An 18,647-nucleotide genomic window follows, 5' to 3' on the forward strand; every position below is an offset into this window, starting at 1 on the left:
TGAATAGTGAATATTCTCTCTGACCAATCAGCAGTCTGTCGTGTTTTCACGTTACATTTTAGTATCCCTCAGCTTGCTTGGAACCTCGACGGAGGTGAAGTGATACCTGGAAGCAGGTACAGGTGCAACATTTCTACAATGGAAAACCAAACAAAGGCGAGTCGAGCCAAAGGGCCTCCGCTCAGACTAGCTTGGTTTGAGGGCGTGCCTGACCCCGCTAGCCGCTTGGCAAGCTTTATGACGCCTTTTCATTGTGACGTCACAAGTAAAGGAAGTGAAGGGCTGGACTACAAACGAGTTTTCAAGCAGTTCAGAGCAGAGCTTTCTGTGTAGATGGGAACTCCCTTTGGGCTTTTTTACTTTGCAAACCTGTTACATGCACAAAAAAGATATTGGACAAAAAAGACAGGCCTGCCTGCCTGTTCCAAGCCTCTTGAGCCACTTGAAGATCCAACTCTTCCAGCCACACTCCAGCCAGCCACGGCAGCCAGCCCTCACTTTCCAACTGCTTGGAAGGAAACTCCCTGCCACCTCACCCTGCCTTAGTTTGCTTACTCTGCCTCAATCAATAAACTGTTTAAACTGCAGCATTGTCTCCTGGTCTGGATCTGGGTCCTGGCATAATTTCTGACAATTCTAATTAAATGATGACGTTAGTCCCGTAATATTGCGATTTATTTCTGGGTGTGTCAAAAAACAGATTCTGAATGTGCAGAATGTTTTGAACATGAGTAGAAAAAGAGTTTATAACTGAATTAAAATGAATTAACTTATAATTGAGGTGAAAAGGTCCCATGTAAGCATAGAGGTTATTTCCACAAATGGAGACTCAAAAGAGGAGGAAATGCTCAGCTTGTGTACTAACTCAGCAGTGATTTAATTAAATTAGAAAAGTTGATCTAAAGGACCGAATGCAGGAAATTAAATCTTAATACTCAAAATTTCCTGGGGGAGGACCCCCAGCTCTTTATTTGTCCCCTCCACCGTTTAAACTAAACCAGTGCTCTTGCTTTTCAGACTACATTAGCCGTTAATAGCATAACACACCTGAATCTCCAAAATGTTGGCGTTTGAGTTGCATTGTGAGTAAAATAGGCACCACAATGAGGAAGAATGAATGGAAAACAAAAAGAAGAAATCTCTGGTTCTGCTGCATCTGTGGTGGCCAGAGTCCTCTTTATGCTGAAGTTTGCTGGGGAGGAAGCAGCTAGAAGAGAGATGCCAGTCGACTGGACATACTGGTGTGGAGAGCTGGCTCAGTGGTGGGCTCAGAGCTGGACTCTCTGGTGACAGTATCAGAAAGAAGGACCCTGGATAAACGCCCACCACCCTCTGCGCAACACCTTCATCGGGCAGAGGAGTGTGTTCAGTGGCAGACTGCTGTCCCAGCCCAGCTCCACCAACAGACTTAAAAACTCTTTCGTCCCCCTGGCCATCAGACTGTACAACAGCTCCTAGTCATGGCATGAGTCCAGTGTTACAGGAGTGAGTATTCTTTCAACCATACAATTATCATAATCTGGAATATTCAAAGTATCAATATTCTGTCTGCTGATTGTCAATAATCCCCGTAAGCAATGATCAGGAATCAGTTCCAGCAGATATATCATGATCATTTTTGGCCTCAAAGTGCTATCAACAATCATCAACATGTTTTCACGATCTGAACTTGTGAAAGTGAAATGCTTAATAACCGACTTGACAGTGAATTGAACCTGAGTTGCACCTGTGTGAGGATACCTTCAGGAACTGTAAGTCATTTTCATATCTGAGGTTTCTCCTCTGCTCGCTGTCATAACCTGTGTGGTGTCCTGCACGCTACCTCCACCTCCCACAAATATTCAGCCTGAGGCCGCCATACTGTACCTCAGCTGTCTGGGTGTCTGTTTTTCTTGGCTATATTTGTGTCCTCTGCATCAACCCACCAGAGTTTAGCCTGGGAGGATGATACTTTTAAAATAAGAATAATGTGCTCTTTGCACGGAAAGTGAGAGGAATATGTTTCCTCAGCAGGAAAGGATTAGACAGGGGGAGACACGAGCAGAAAGACAGAACACTGCGCGGTGGTAAGTGAGGGTGTGGAGGTCAAAGAGGCAGATGAGACGTTCAACTCTCACGATGGGTTCAACTCCCAAAAACATGTTTTCATTTAACCAAAACCAACTTTGAAACTATTCATTTCCATTTTCATGTGACAACCAGATGTGCTTCTTGCACATTATTTAAGCTGTTTTTAATAACTTCAGCAATATTATGACTTGTATACTTAAGTGTGGAACAAAATAGTTAACTTCAATATCATTTAAGAAAAATGTAGTGTCACCCAGAGCAGCCAATAAGGTTAGACATTATGTTTGGCTGCTTTCAGGTTCATAAGAATGAGTAGATAATAAGAGGATTCACTATCTCTCCACGTGAATTTTAGTCCTGGCAGTTGGGGAGGACTTTAAAAACAGTATTTTGATCTTTATGCAGTAAAATTAAATTCATTTTTTTATTTATAAAATGTCTTATTGAACAGTTAATTGTTCTTAGTCTGCGTTGGGAACATTGCAGGCCTTGGACTCATGACCTTGGGAGTTCTAAAATCCTGGCTACGCTTCTGCTAACAACATGACCTCACAACACATGGAGAGAATGTGTTCACATGCAAAATACACGTCAGACACAATGAAAGCAAAGCAATAAAAAGTAATGAGCAACAAACTGAGGTGAGAAACACAAATGAAAACCATTCAGTCACCCAGTAATCACAGGATTGTGCCGACACAGCTGGTTCTATGGCACAACGGATATTAATTACATGAATTACATGTTGGTAGCAAAGTTTACAACCTACACTTTCAGAATAGAGGGAGTGTACAAAAAAGTGTTGCATATATTCCATATTCGTTTAGTCCAGTTGAACCGAACCCTGAGCTTTTACCCCCGCTCTCTGGTCCGCCTTAAATGGGTGGTCTTGGGCCGCTGTAGTAGACTCTGGAGATTCTTTTCTGGTGTGAACATCATTCTAAGCAATAATTGGAAGCATACTACTGTCTGTGTCATTTCATTGGTTGTAAACTGTAAATCAGTGTAAATCTCACATTTGAGAAGGGCCCACAAGTTCTCAAAAGGTTTAAAGTCAGGTGAGGATGGGGGCCAGGTCATTATTTTGGGGCCCTTGCTTGCTGGCAAAGCAGGGAAAGTACTTGGATGCGTGTGATGGATCATTGTCCTGTATGAAGATCCTTCTTGAATGCCGAGGACAGTAGCGTTACTTGAAGAAAGTATTTTCCAGAAACTGGCAGTAGGTTTGGGAGTTGAGTTTCAGTTGATCTTTAACCTGAAAGGGTCCAACCATCTCATCCTTACTGACACCTGAATCAAAGTGGTGCGTCCATCAGTGATCCAGCCAGGGGCCCATCCATCTGGTCCGTCAAGAGTAACTCATTTCATCTGTCCATAAAACCTTTAAAAAAATCTGTCTTCAAGCAAAGAAATGCCTGAAGATTTTGTAGCTTCAACTTGGGAATCTTATTCAGTAGTGGTCTAGGCCATGTCTCTGGGCACTTGGCTCTTTGTACTTCTGGACTGTCCAGGAAGGTTGCAGTTCTGGATCTGTGGTTGCACTGGAGGATGACAGGTTCCTGGTTGCTTCACATTTGTGCCTTTTCTTCTCCGTGCGCTTTTTGCGCCCCAGTGATTATTAGCAACACAACATTTGATTGTCCAGTGGTCACACCTCAAAAGTTTAGCTATTTCAAGAGTGTTGCATCCATCTGAAAGGCATTTTACAATTTTTGACTTTTCTGTGTCAGTTAAATCTCTTTTTGGCCCATTTTACCAGAGGTAATAAAGCTGCCTGATAATCATGCACACCTAGATATAAGATGTTCACCTCATTGCACAAATATGCCTACATATCACCTACATATCAACTACATATCACCTGAAAATGATTAACACCAAGGAGCATGAGTTCATACGGGATGGAGTTGGAAAATATGCATAGAAATAATTATTCATTCAGAATACTTTCTTGCCTAACAATTGTGCACACAGTGTAAGTATTTTTATTTTTTTACCTGCTGACTGATATTCAAATGCTATTTCCATCACATAGCTTTTGTTTACAGTTTCAGTTTTGCCTTTTGTGAACACAGACAAGCTGTATCATCCTTGCACTGGTTTGATTCAGGAACCGGACCTTTAGGTGTGAACCTGCCCTCAGAAACATTTCCAAACTTGCCATTATCATTAGAAAGTAAGTAAATGAATGTTTGCGATGAGAAAGCTGAATTGTAGTTGTGAACAAATTTGATCATGTGAAGTGTTTTCATGGCAGTCTGTAATTAGACTTTTACAACACATCAAATATTATATTTCTCAGATAGTGTGGTACTTACTTACCTAGCTGGTAATTTCACAGAGAGATTGAATCACAAACATTGCATACAACTGTTCAGTTTTCCCACAACAAAGTTGGAAAGCTTGCTAAATCCAACACCACAGATGGCTTTATGAAGCTACTCTATTGACAAATCAACAATGCGGCTCTCATCTCCAAGCCCATTGGTTCCTACTGAAGACATAAGTGATCAGAAAAACATCCCAAATACATTGTTTCATTTTATTATTAAAAATATTATTATTCTGTTTTCCATTTCTTATTATAGCAGTGCAGAAATCTCATGGTAGATGTATGAATAAAATGTTTTACCATAAGCTTCCTGTCTCAATCACAAGTATATAGTTTCATGTTTAAAAAGGCTCGGTAATTTCTTTAAACAGCTGCTTAACTGTAGTTTTTATCACAGGACGAAATAGTGCATTTGTTCAGCACTATTTTCAGAGGCGGATGAATCCACATGTGGTGTTCTAGTGAGTATTTGGGACAGCAGCACAGTGTAAATAGAACTGAGTCAAAATGAATTACAGTGTGTGTGTGTGTGTGTGTGTGTGTGTGTGTGTGTGTGTGTGTGTGTGTGCATGGTTGTGTTCATGATGAAGGAACATGTCACCCAGTGCAACAGTGTGGCTCCCTGATGTGTCTTGGGACAACAATGGAGCGCTACGGCACAGAGGAAGAAGGTATATAAATTCACTGAACAAGGGATTTAATGAGAATAAAGAAGAAAAAAAAAAATATTACCAGCTGTTTAGTCTTGACAGCAAGAGAATTAAGCATATTTTCTGCAGTTATTAATTCATCAGTTGCCATAACAATATGAAGACAAACTCGTGCACAGTCAGCCACTTAAGATCCAATCCAGCATGCTCATTTGCAAGCTCCACTTGCAGCTGTACTTATCATTATTAGGCTCCAGATTATACACTGTGCTGTGATGTCAAATGTGTGTTTATCCTGTTTTACAGACTGTTATTATAAACCAATTATTGACATAAATTAGAGCTCTTAGACATTGCCGTTTTACTCTGAACACGTGAACTGGCTCACAGACCAGGAGGAGAACAAACACGTGGCACTATCACTCAGCACTCAAGTAATCTGAATCAAATCTTGAACAAATTCTGAAATCACACCAATCCAATTAGACTGCGGTGCCGTAAAACAACATTCGGATTAAATTAACAGCTCACATTAACAGGGGAGGCAATGGAAGAGTGGACAAGACACACGCCTCTTGTGTGAGAGACCCAGGTTTGATCCTACTGTGGCATCCACCAGTGTGTCTCTGAGCAAGACATTAACCCAAAGGTGTGCGACCCCTGACATTTTATATTGTAAGTCGAAAATCAAATCACTGAATTGATAATTAAAAACAATGCTAATTTCTTCACACAGCCTACTTTACAACTAGTTTGGTCCAGTATGATGAGTGAGACAGACAAATGGAGGTCGGAGCCGCGTGGACTGAACGGACCAAAGCTTCAGTAGGAAGCACTGCTCAAATCTTGCTTTTAATGTGGATTCTCAGCACAAAGCCACACCTCACATATGTTCACCCGCCACTCCTCTGTTGCATTCTTTTCTAAATTTCTGTAAGGAAGGGTCCAGAATTCAACTAAATCTTTAAGGAACAAGACTTAGTTTTTAACTAAAACCAAACCCTCTGCAGGTCTGTTAAACTCATCTTCATTGATGAAGGACAATACATTCAACAGTGAAAACTCTTCATCAAACCAGCACTAGTGGCATCAAAGTCTGAACATTCCTAAATTCTTCTTCTAAATTTCCCATTGTCAAAATCTGTAAATCATGTCGTAACTCAAATTTCGTTTGCTTTTAAACAAATGTGATTTTAGAGTTTATTGCGGCTTTGGACCACTGACATTCTTGTGTGATTAAATTAAAATGTTCTGATGTTATCACTATCTGATGTATGAACCCAATACTAATCTTCATCATCAACCTCCATTTTATTGTATATATAAGGGAGGGAGTATCTCTTTAAACCATTGTGGATGTTTAATATTTTATGGATGAAATGATTAATGTTCACTTTCATTTGAATACCTGAATAAGAGTAATTATCCAGCAGCAATGGTGCCAAAAAGTCAACTCGAGTTGAGTAAAGCTGGAATTTTCCTTCAGCCCCCTTCTTTGAGACAAACGCTAAATGATGAGGCTGAATTCTTTCAGTAGGGTGTTAGCTGCTGTGATCACAGCTCTGAGAAGCACTTATCTGTATTATTAAGCAGTAATAACTGTGATTGTCAAGCTCCAACGTGCCCCCGCCTCGCGTTTCTTGCTGCAGATAGGCCATGCCTTTTCCTCTCAGCGGGTATGAACCAGCACATCGGTATTCTGTTACCATGCAAGTGCAAACAACAGCCAGTAGCTACTGCAGCATCACCCAACATCAAGGACAGTGAGAGACCCGACAAATATTTTGCCAACAGGAGTAAAATGTTCCCTGGACAGGGATGGACAATGGACTGGGACCATGTCAACTCTGATGTCTCCGATCTCAGGAATTCGTCTGAATCAGCTTCAGTGAAAGTCATCACTTCACTTTGTGTATCCGCTCTGACACAATGATTTCCTGGATGCTTCTGTGGTTCAATGCAGAGAATTTACATCATGGTCCTAGAATTCTTCCCATAATCTCCTCCCTTATCCAGGGAAAAATTACACGCAGGAACCTGGGACTTTTTTCCTGTCTGCACCTGAATGCTCACTTACCGAAAAATACCATATATACTGAAACGAAAGGTGTGACTACATGCCAGTTAAAGTCATTTTTCTCCAGTAAGCTGATTTCTCAAATGATAAATAAACAAGTAACTCGGTTCCCGTAATTGGGGTAGAAAATTACAGAAATCTGATTTCTTCTAACCCTCTAATAAGCTATTTACATGTATGCAAGTACATGACAAAGACGCTCAAGTCTTTGTCGTGTACTTGTATCCAATAATCCTGGATGAAAGGAGACATCATCACGCCAATATATCCAAAAATTTTTGATCATTAAATTGAAATCACTTGATTTTTGTGATTTTGTATTCAAAACTATTCTGGGTGCCTTTGTTGTATCTCATACACCTCCCGCTGTCCATGTTTCCTGTCTCGCTACACTGACTGTCAAATAAAAAAGTCTTTAAAATGATGAAGTCCGACTGAAGCTAACACAAAGTGTCCTCTAGAAGTCTAAATAAATCAGAAGCTTAAGCTCAGAATAAACAAACAAACAAAGGCTATTAATTTCCTAGCCATTTCCATTTGCTACAGGCAATGGATTGCATTAACCAATGTTATTTCCTAATCTGGGCCCTGTTTTCAAATGTGATTTAACTAATTCTGGCTAACCCCTAAGATCCACCAACTCCGGCTACGGTGCGTGCCAGGTATAAAGAATCCTGTTCATTCTCATCCAGCTAATTTGGTTCTTTGAAGGCGGTTTGAGGAGTGATTTGTGATGTGTGGTTTTGTATGATAAAGTTAAGTGAGTCTCCCTTTCAATTTGTTATTCCTGGATGAAAAAACAGTGTGTTCTTATTTTGAAATAAAGGTCAAATGAGTGAAGTTGATCCATGTCTCATAGTATTGTAGACCACTGTGCATGACATCTGAGAATATTTCAAACTTTGTGATTCAAACTGGACTGCTGGATTTGATTTCATCTTTTCACTTGTACCTGAAGCAACACACCAACACAGACACCTGGGTTTTTTAAACAAAAGGCTATTTTTGGTCTGAACACCCTGTAATGGTGGTTAATGTGTCACAGCAGTGTGTAGAATCAGGACATAGCCACATGCTGATGTCAAAGTTTGGCTGTATAACGTTTCACATGGTATGTTTTGTGAACAAAAGCATGACCTTACTGCACAATACACTAAACACAATACACTGACGTGCAAAGGCTTTGAGTTGTGTCAAGAGAGGATTTGAGTGTGTGAACAAAACACTGCGTTAAAAATAAAGTTGAGGCTTGAACAACAGAAACTGCTGACTTTCTCAGAACATATTTCACAGCAATTTATTTTTTCAGTGCGAGAAATGAAAGAGTTTTTTGATACATGAATCATCACTTCACGATATACTGGAGAACAATGTGATCGTTACTGCTTGTAAAAACTACATTTACAGTAGGCCTACTTGAATTTTGGCTCCTGGAATCAACTAAGTGCATTAAAGATATTCTCTTATGTTTGTAACATTATCATGCCTCCTGTTTGTCAGCTAAGCATGCTTGCGACTTTGTAGCCATGCTAGCAGCGTAGATAGAGTGTGATGAAATGTGGTTGAGACATTAATTTGCCCTTACAATGAAATGCAATAACTTTCTTTATTGTTTTGTATCATCTGTGGACCATGTATCAAAACTCGAATAATCTCAGATTGATTGATACTAACCCCTATTAACTGCAAAATCCAAATAACACAAGAGAATGTCTATTCTCCAACTAATTAATGTTTAAATTCACCTTTGATCTTCTAAATTAAAAACAGTCTTAATGACTGTTTTGAATCTTGTTTCCTTTAATTGCCTTTAATTCACTGACTGTGGGTGTGGACAGACTGAATACAGGAACCTTTATAAAAATAGGCTCAGGGATAAAGACAACACTGGAGTGAAGAATGTGTTCCCTTTGGCCAGGGCCTGAACCTCCGACACTCCTCAGTGAATCACAGCCAAGATGCATGAGGATTTAATGAAACAGAGAGTCAGACCACATTTCAACCAGCTCCATATTTTTGTCCATTTTAGTGTAGCATGTATGGCATGGAGCCGATCCAACCTCCAGTTTGTCTCCAAACGTGAGACACTAGTATTCTTTTCTCCTCTTTGTGGTCACCACTGTCATCTTCTTCTCCTCTCTCACGTGACGTGTTGTCACGGTGCTGCATCTCATAGCAGCGGTGGAAAACAGAATGAATGTTTCTTTAGGAGCCTTGAACTCGATAAGTTTCTGCACGCCACCCTTAACATAATGGAATACCACAGACATAACGACAGAATTAAAATTATTTTTTATATTTTTATTGTAAAAACACACACACCAGACAATTCAGTAAAGATGCAGGACCACACACTTGGTGTTTATACTAAATGATTTCAGAGTGGAGATTCAGGGGACTTGGGATCTCACAGTAACTCACGTGACCAAACGTGACTTCAGGCATAAACAAACATGGAGGCAGGCTGTGGTTGTCAGCTGCGTGCAGCCTCGGACTGGGAACACCCTGTCCGAAGGAGCAAATCGGACACCAAATTGGTGCAATAATCCTCTAGTGTGCGGCCAGCATAACAGAATAAATCCCTGAGCAAAATGTTTTTCTAATCTATTACTGTCACTTGATTTAAGACAACGTTGATTAACAGTGAATATCACACTTTTAATGGACATCCTGATGTTACATATGATCAGTTCAGGTTTACCTCACAAACAAAGACAGGTAGCAGTACAGTGCCTGAACATCTGAATCACGTATTTTAGTTTAACACAAGGTTAGGCATCTTTAAGGTCTTCACAAGAAACAACGCTAAGGAATGTATGGTGGTTCTTATTGTTTGTACGTTTTTAGCCATGCTAGTGGTGTGTCTCTGTAGATAGCAATGTCTTCCACCACCATATCTCAACTAGTGGATCGATAGCCATTGAATTAAATTTGGTGTAGTCCAACACGGTGCCCAGAGGATGAAACCTACTGACTTTAGTGATCCTTTGACTTTCCCTCCAGCGCCATCATCAGGTTGCGCATTTTAATGTGTATAATACTTGGGTTTATGACTAAGTACCTGCCAAACTAATGACATCGACCACCCATCAGCCTCAACTGTGTTTACTGCTAATTAGCTCATGTTTGCATCGTAACATGCTGAACTAAGATAGTGAAAATGATAAACATCTCCCATTAGCATTTTCTCACTAGTTGATATTTAGAGTATTTTAGCACGCTGATGCTAGCTTTTAACCCAACGCACTGCTGTGTACTGCCTCACAGAGCTGCTAGCGGGATGTTTTCATGCTCATTTATGTTTATTTTTTCTGCTTTCTTTGCAGGTCAAATACAAAAGAGGAACCTTATGGTGTCTGGGTGGGTTGACTTAATTGTGTGTGATGCAGCTGTCTTTGTGTTGACATCTAGCATACAGTGGGTATGTGTCTATTTCTTGCATGTAAATATACAGTTTACTGGAACCAGTCTGTCATGTTACATGCAGCACTTTGTATGTGTTAAATTACTGTACGTCACGTACTGTATTGCAATAATGATATACAGTATGCTGAATGCAGTGGTGTGTGTGTATGTTGCGTGCAGAGAGAGAGGCAGGCAGGCGATCAAAGCAACTCAAAAACATTCCAGAAGATTCAGTGAGAGTTTCTGTGGTCGAAGCCTGGGGAGAGACTAGGGAAAACAAAACTTAAGTCCACACGCAAGGAGAGAGGACAGGAGTGTAGGAGAGGTGAGGAAACAAGAAGAAAGGGCAGAGGAGAGGAAACAAGGAGAGAAGAGGAGGAGAGGAGAGGAAACAAGGACAGAGAGGAGTGAAAGAGGAGAGGAAACAAGGAGACAAGAGCAGGAGGAGGAGAGAAAAGGAAATAGGAGAGGAGAGAAAACAAGGAGAGAAGAGAAATTAACCTGCTTCACCACTTGAGCTGTTACCCAAGTTACCCGATTGGAGTCCAGCTTGTTTCTGTGCTTTGTACTTTCATTGCAAACATTAAATATTCTAGAGAACAATGATTTGGCAGTTGTTTAAAAGGATAACACTGGTGTTAAGGTGCTTTTAGACAGCAGCCTCTATAGTTTTCTATGTAAGCAGGGTGGCAGAGTGTCACAGAGGCCAGCAGATTTGAACAACAGTGAAGTTATATCACACAGCTTAGCATACACACACTATCCTTTGTATTTTTGGTCTTTAACTGGGAGTTGTTGATAATAATAAGATCATACTATAGAATACCACCAGATGGACTCTAACCATGCTCCCTAGAGCCTTACTGCCACAACAACTATACTTTTCTCATATTTTGGCATTTTCAAATGCTTTTCTTTTGCATTTTGAACACCCCATCACCTGTTAACTTAGTGAGTAAATATGCTTAAAATGCAAGATGGAGCTTGTGGTTTCAATGATTTCCCTTTTTACTTCATCTTTGAATTTGGCTCTGCTGCTGTTATTTGCGCACACTTCAAACTGTACTCAACAATTTAGCTTTTAATCTTCTGCAAACGTTCATGTAGTCATGAACATAGATGATTCATGGCACTGTAGCAGTGCAGCTTCATTTTATTTCATCTCTTTTAAAGTAAAAGTATGATGGAAATTGATACGCTATGCTTCAACCTCAGACTCGACATGTCGTGCAGCTGCAGCAGTGAAACACGATGCAAGAGAAGGAGGTGGAGTACTGCACTTGGCGGGAGAAGGAGTTTGCGTGCATCTAAAAATAATTTTTAACTCCTAACAACAATAATTCCAGAGGTGGGCGGGATCTACTTGGCCACAGGCAAACTGACAACACCTACTCTGCGCATATATAAATAGTCTGTGTACTGAATTTAAAACCAGATTGATGGATATTTAGAGACTTTTGAGAGATAAAAGAAAAGAGATAAAAGAGGGGCTAATGCAGAGTGTGAGACAAGCAGAGGTTTGTCATAAAGAGTCTCTGATAATAATCAGGAGAAAACTGAGCAGAAGCAGTAGATGCTACGTGACAACTGCAGCACCTGAAGGTTTATGGCATTTTGATGGGTAGAGATTAGTGTTAGGGCTGACGAGAGGATAAATACTGCAAACTCAGCACTAGATAGAAAAACTAAAAGTTGTAAAAGACTCCTAATAGTAAAATAAGATCATCAAACATCGACCATGCTTTCATCCTCCTCGTGCAGACCGCTCCCCGTGGCCCTAGGGCCTTTGGAAGCAACCAGCACCACCTCTTGTTCCTGTTCCTACTCTTTCTCCCTGCATCCCTCTCCTCCTCGGGGTCGCCGCCACCGCCGAGTCCTGTACCCAGCCTCTCAGAGCAGGAGGCCTCCACTAAGGGAAGCGCCGGACCAGGCCCGCCGCTGGCTACTGGTCCTCTCTGCACTTGTCTTCCTGCAGATCTACACTGAAGAGACATACACATGCACAGGTTAGTTTGCACACATTGATACCATTAATGGGCTGACACCTGATCTGCCACAGCACAATCGAAGATGCATTCCTAAGTGAATTTTTAACAAATGGAACGATAGTGGAGCTGAGAAAAACAACTGCACGTTTCCAAAATATTTTACGAGACTAAGAGTCAGGCAGGGACATATATAGTTGTGACTGTATTAGCCAAGTTGTTATCTTAGCTAAATGCATATTATATACTAGATATGTACACGAATTCTAACTATATAAAAGTGTTAATTTAGGCACCTGACTTTGATTTAGTATTAGTTGTAGTCTTTTAGTGTGAGTCAAATTTAGTCATTAGATTTAAGTTAAATAATAATTTTGGTATTTTTAAACCTTGGCCCTAGTTTCACATATTTTGGTGTCGAAATGACTAGTAGGTACAAATAATTTTGGAATCCGGGCAGTAGATGGCTTCAGCCGGCAGTTGCGAACTGGCTGAAGTGGCTGTACGGTCAACCTTGGGTCCATTTTGCCACCGACTGTTAAGAGGTGTCTTACAACATCATGGAAAGGATATGTATGGGTTAGTACAGTAACACCCTTTGTTTTTAACCAGAAACAGTCTCGCTCCAGGACAATAGAATAATTCTGTTCTGAAATCGAGGCGAGTTGTTGCATGAAGCACAATTCCTTGTTGGTTTCAGCTTGTTGCTCAGAATCCATAATATTGTCTTTTAACTTCCTGTCTACGGAAGTGGGAATGTGTCACGTTGTGTACATTGACATCTTATTGTTGATGTAGTTTTAGTCGTAGATATTTAATGTTGTATCTGTGTCTTCTGTTGTAAACTTGCAGAGCTCCAGGGCCAGTGCCCGGACCCGGCAGCATCTCAGCCCCAGGAGGGTGAGGGGAGCCCGGGCACAGCACATAGATGGACGGGGGAGCAGCCCTTGAGGAGCCAGACAGTAGGAGGAGATTCAGAGACTCAGCTGAAGTGTGTGGTGGCGTGATTGGAGAAGAGTCATTTTCACTCACACCATCTTGTGTCCCCAAAGTAACTGAATACTCTTGGAGGGAAGCGAAATAAAGGTGACTGCAGACACGTCAGTTGAGGATTGGAGAGTTAAGATCACTTCTTAAAAACTATTTCCATCCATATTTGTTTGCGTGGGGGGAGACAGTGTGTCATGGTCATACATCACAGCAATGTTATAATAAGACTTTTTCTGTGTATAAATGATCATGATCAGTTCTATCTAAAAGTTGCTGATGAAGGTCATGAGGCCATGCTGATATTTAAGGGAATTTACTCCCTGGAGGAGTATCTAAAAACCTTAACATGCAGCGACTGGTTCAGCTGATATGCTGACGACAATGTGCTCTCTCTTTTTAAAGGAGTGGATATAAAATCTGATTTTTTTAAGCCACAAAGATAAACTTCTTCATTTGGTAAACATGCGGAAATATGTTTGTTAAGACAGTTTTTTCAGGACATTAATGATCCATATATGAACTATTTAATTCTGTATTACTTTTGAATTGAATGAATTCTAATAAATCAGCCATTAATTGTGTTTGTGTGTGTGTGTGCAGCAGTGGTGGACAATAACTAAGTACATTTATTCAAGAACAAGTAGGCTACTTGTATTGTTATGCCACAATTCACTTTTATTACACTACATTTTAGAGGGAAATATGATACTTCTATTTGTACTTACACATTTCGTGGATAAATAGAATTCCAAGTTTCTTTACTGATTATGATTTTACACACACAATATATAATCTGCTTATGAAATATGATTAGTTGTAGACTAAACTAAATTAATTAGCTAGAATTAATTTCAACATTAAAGTACTACTTCCAAATTAATACACCAGTAATAATAATCCAGAAGTATAACTATATAAAATGTTTTCTAAATTCTGAATACTTTGAGTACTAAGTAACATTTTGAATTCAGGACTTTTACTTGTAATGGGGTATTTTTTCACTGTGGTATTTTTACTTTTATTTTGGTAAAGGATGTGAATATTTATTTCACCACTGGTGTGCAGTACAAACTCTGTATAATCAGTCAACGAACTGAGCAGTTTCTGGTTCAACCTGCTCTCCGCTCTGAAACCCAACCGCACTGCCACTGTCATCGGCTATCCAACACTGTTTCCTGAGGCAGTCTAGAAAACTGTGTTAGGCCTGTGTGGGAGTGTGTTCAGCTCAGGGTCTTTGAACCGAGGCAGTCACTCAGAGAGACAAGGTAATCCCTCCCTTAACCCATGCAGGCTGAGAAAACAAACACACAAGTCTGGGACTGTCAGAGGAAATATGTGACTGTCTGGTATCACTGTTTGAGAAAGTGAGCGTGTCTGTACTTGCCTCAGTATGTGAACCGTTTAAAATCCCAGATGACTGTCTGATATATACTTTTAATGCTTTAACACACCGGATAATTCAGTTCAGTTTCATTTATATATCGCCAATTCATAACAGACGTCATCTCATTGCACTTTTCAAATAGATCAGGTTCAGACCGTAATCTTTATAATATATTATATATTTACAGAGACCCAACGATTGCCATCATGACCAAGCACTTAGCGACAGAGAAATGGAAAAACTCCCTTTTAACAGGTAGAAACCTCGGGCAGAACAGGGTGGGCAGCAAACTGCCTCTACCGGCTGGGTTGAAAAGGGGAGATGCTGTAAGAGATTAGTCAATGTAAAGTAATAGTAATGTTAGTGGTAGTTAGTGGTTAGTGGTAATACAAATGTATATACCTTGTTTAGGCATTTATTTATCATCTAGATGGAAATTCATGTTAAAGCAGAAAAGAAAGGCTAAAGCTTTAGGAAACCGAAAAATAACTACTTCAAAATTTAATTAATTACATAATAAATATATCTGAATTTATCCAAATACATATGTTCAAATGTTCAGTCTGTGCAACTCAGAAAGACTTACTGAAGAAATATATTGACCCCCTAACGGTCATGTTAATATCAAAACAGGTAGCTATAATATATGTACTATAAATTAGTATATATATGTATAATAATAAATAATACAATGTTAATATATTTTTTGAAAATATAAACAGCCTGCTCAAAAACAGCAGCAACAACAACAGAAGAAAACACCAAATATATCACAAGATGGGAACTATCAAATTATGAATTAAAGACATTACAAATCCCATAATATATCTCAAAACCTCAGCAGCCAGAGAGGAAAGTGTGGCTTTCTGCTGCAATAATAAAAATTTACAGAACAAGAAGAATTTAATTTCTATTATGATAGAAGAACAGATAGAAAAGAGTAGAGATTTATACAGTCTGCCTCCATGAAAATTATGTCAGTGTGGATTTGAAATATTTCTGTCTGTTCAGCTACATAAAGTTGTGTGTCTGAGCTCGCCAAACATCACGTGACTGTGTCAGAGAGCACGAAGAGCCTTATCACTTTGTCACATGAGCCTCAGCTACTGAAGCAAACACTCTAAAGCGAGATCTGCAGTTAAATATGTGGGTGTCCTGTCCAGTTCTCCCTGCATGTACCAGCATGCATTGTGTGTGAGATTGTTAACAAGAAATCCTTCAGGTCAAACCAGCTGAAATAGTTAGCGTGCTGACCGGGCTGCTTTGGAGGAATGCATAAGTGACCACTAAAAAATAAATGTCAAGATTTCTAAGTTTTAAGTTTTTTTAATTGCCCGAAACACAGTGCAGACCCAAAGACATGCAGTAGTCATTGCCTTTACTGTGTACCGACTGTTCTTTTCAACTACCCTAACCCCTTTCAGCAATAGAAACATCAAGAGGTAACATTCAAATTCCTCCATTAAATCTTTTCATATTACCAATGATCAAATGAGTCTGTGTAACGTAAAATGGGGTCACCTTAAGAACTGGTGTCTTGTTCAGTTTTATCTGCATGGTGCATGGCTTTCGGACAAATAGTCACCATATTAGATCACCCACTCCTTCAATCAGTCACTTGGGCAGGACTGCTAAATAAGTTCTAAACTTACAGTAAACCACAAGGGACCATATTGTTGTTTTTTTATAACCCTTAATAGATAACACAAACTTCAAGTTTTGAGGATATTTCCTTACAGCTAAAATGTGGGGTAATACTGTAGGTAAAATAAGCCCCGGTAGTGTTGAAGAAATAATACACTCCAAACATCTTGTGTCTTCCCTTAAATCTCTTTAAAATGCCAGAAGCTACTAAGAGTGCCAGTAAGGTTCTGCAAAACTGGAGACAAAATCTGATGAGTTCATTTTTGTTATAGTAAGAATCCTACACAGGTGAGCACAGTGGAACATTTGAATGTGTGGCATTTTAATGAAAGAAGTATCTAGCTGTAGATTTTGTAAGACAGCAATAAATAGATGGATTGATTTGTTTGGACTATTGACATGCACACAAACAAATAAATCCTAATTTAATCTGACATCTTTGAGAGTTTTGTCAGCTGAGCTCATCATGAGAGGTGATTATTCTCATCGGAAACAACCAGCGTGGTCATGACCACAGAGAATTACTGAATTTGTTGAGGACAGAGACATATAGACATATATAGACAGACACACATGCATGTTTGAGTGTTGATGGTTTCTGTCACTGTGTCAGAGTGACTCCTGAAGTGACTAAAGGTAAACAGTTTGATGAAGACGAAGAAGAAGACATCACGTCACCACAGAGCAGGATGACAGTTTGATGAGCATGACAGTCAGTTTCTATCAAGGCTCTCACAAATGTGTGAAGTGTGTGTGTGTGCTGTTGTGTGTTTAAGTGTGTGTTGTAATTCACAGCTGTATTGAAAGAAAAAAACTGGCACTTGCTCACTACAGGTGTTTACAGGTGTGTGCACAAGTGTGTGTGTGTGCAAATGTGGTTCCCACAAAGCTTAACATTTACTTAGTGAAGATTTCAGCTTTCTAGCGCAAATTCTTAGTAGTCTTAAATTAGTCTTAGTCTTAAATTTTTTAGTTTTTTTAGTTGAATAATTTGTTTGTGCTTGCTGGGTTTAGTTACAGCTTAAAACTTTGCAAATGTTGAATTTGTCACAAAAACAAGATGCAAGACTGAAGAAATATTTTTTTCTGTAATGAGGATCTTGCGAAATCATGATGACACCTCATTGCAGCACCTGCAATCTGATATTTTAGAATTTGCATATTTCTAAGACTTCAGTCGAAACCTATCTACTGATTTTCCATAGTTTTCATTTCCTTTTGTGCCTCCAGGAGAAGAAAAACCAGCCTAACTTCAACAGAAAAACAGCTGTATAGGTTGATTGTGCAGCAGCTTATTGCAACCCATATTTTAGTTTATTGTTAGGCCGTGTGACGATAGCAATAGACTTCCACAGTTAATGGCTTCGCCAACCTCCTGCTATGCCACTGTTTTCCTCTGCCACTGGATGCATTTCAGAAGCGTTTCAGGAGTTGAGAATGTTTTAATTGTGTTTATGATGTACGAGGTCTGCAAGTGGTGTTTTACTTTAAAAATTGATTGGATTCTCTATGCCATTCTGTGTCTGACTTTCTGCCCGGTTCGATCTGCTCTGTGCAGCTTGATGCGGCTTCCGTCGAAAATAGACTTGCTGCGTATTCTCCCCGTACTGGAGACCTACGTCTGGGAGGCTTCTGGGTGGCACTGCTGCGTGTCTGGTGAAAGCAAAAGCATTGTCAAGAATGCCTGTGATTAGCGTCCTGTGGATGGAGATGGCGGGTGGTTGGATGGATGGGTCAAACAAATACAGGGCTTTCACCCAAGAGACTAATGTTCATGTTCTGTGTGAAACCAAGTCAATGTTGACTTATTTAAAGTTAAATAGCATTACCTAGGTGAGCTACCCTACTTGTTGCCTAAACCTTACCAAACTGCAATCATTTCTCATCTTTAACTTCATGTGACTTATGCAACATACTTAAGGTCTGGTACACCTGTCGCTATGTGTCGTTATTTAAGTTACTGACATTTTACCTATTTTGTCCTTTTGGTATTAGGATGTGTTTAGAAAAACTGAATTCCATCTTTATTTCTCTGCACAAATGAGTGCAAGTGTGCATCGTCATCATGAACTGAGTCTTATTTTTAATCAAACTCCAGTTCAACCCTCTT

The sequence above is a fragment of the Micropterus dolomieu genome, linkage group LG21 (genome assembly GCF_021292245.1).
Source record: "Micropterus dolomieu isolate WLL.071019.BEF.003 ecotype Adirondacks linkage group LG21, ASM2129224v1, whole genome shotgun sequence".
NCBI classification, from domain to species: Eukaryota; Metazoa; Chordata; class Actinopteri; order Centrarchiformes; family Centrarchidae; genus Micropterus; species Micropterus dolomieu.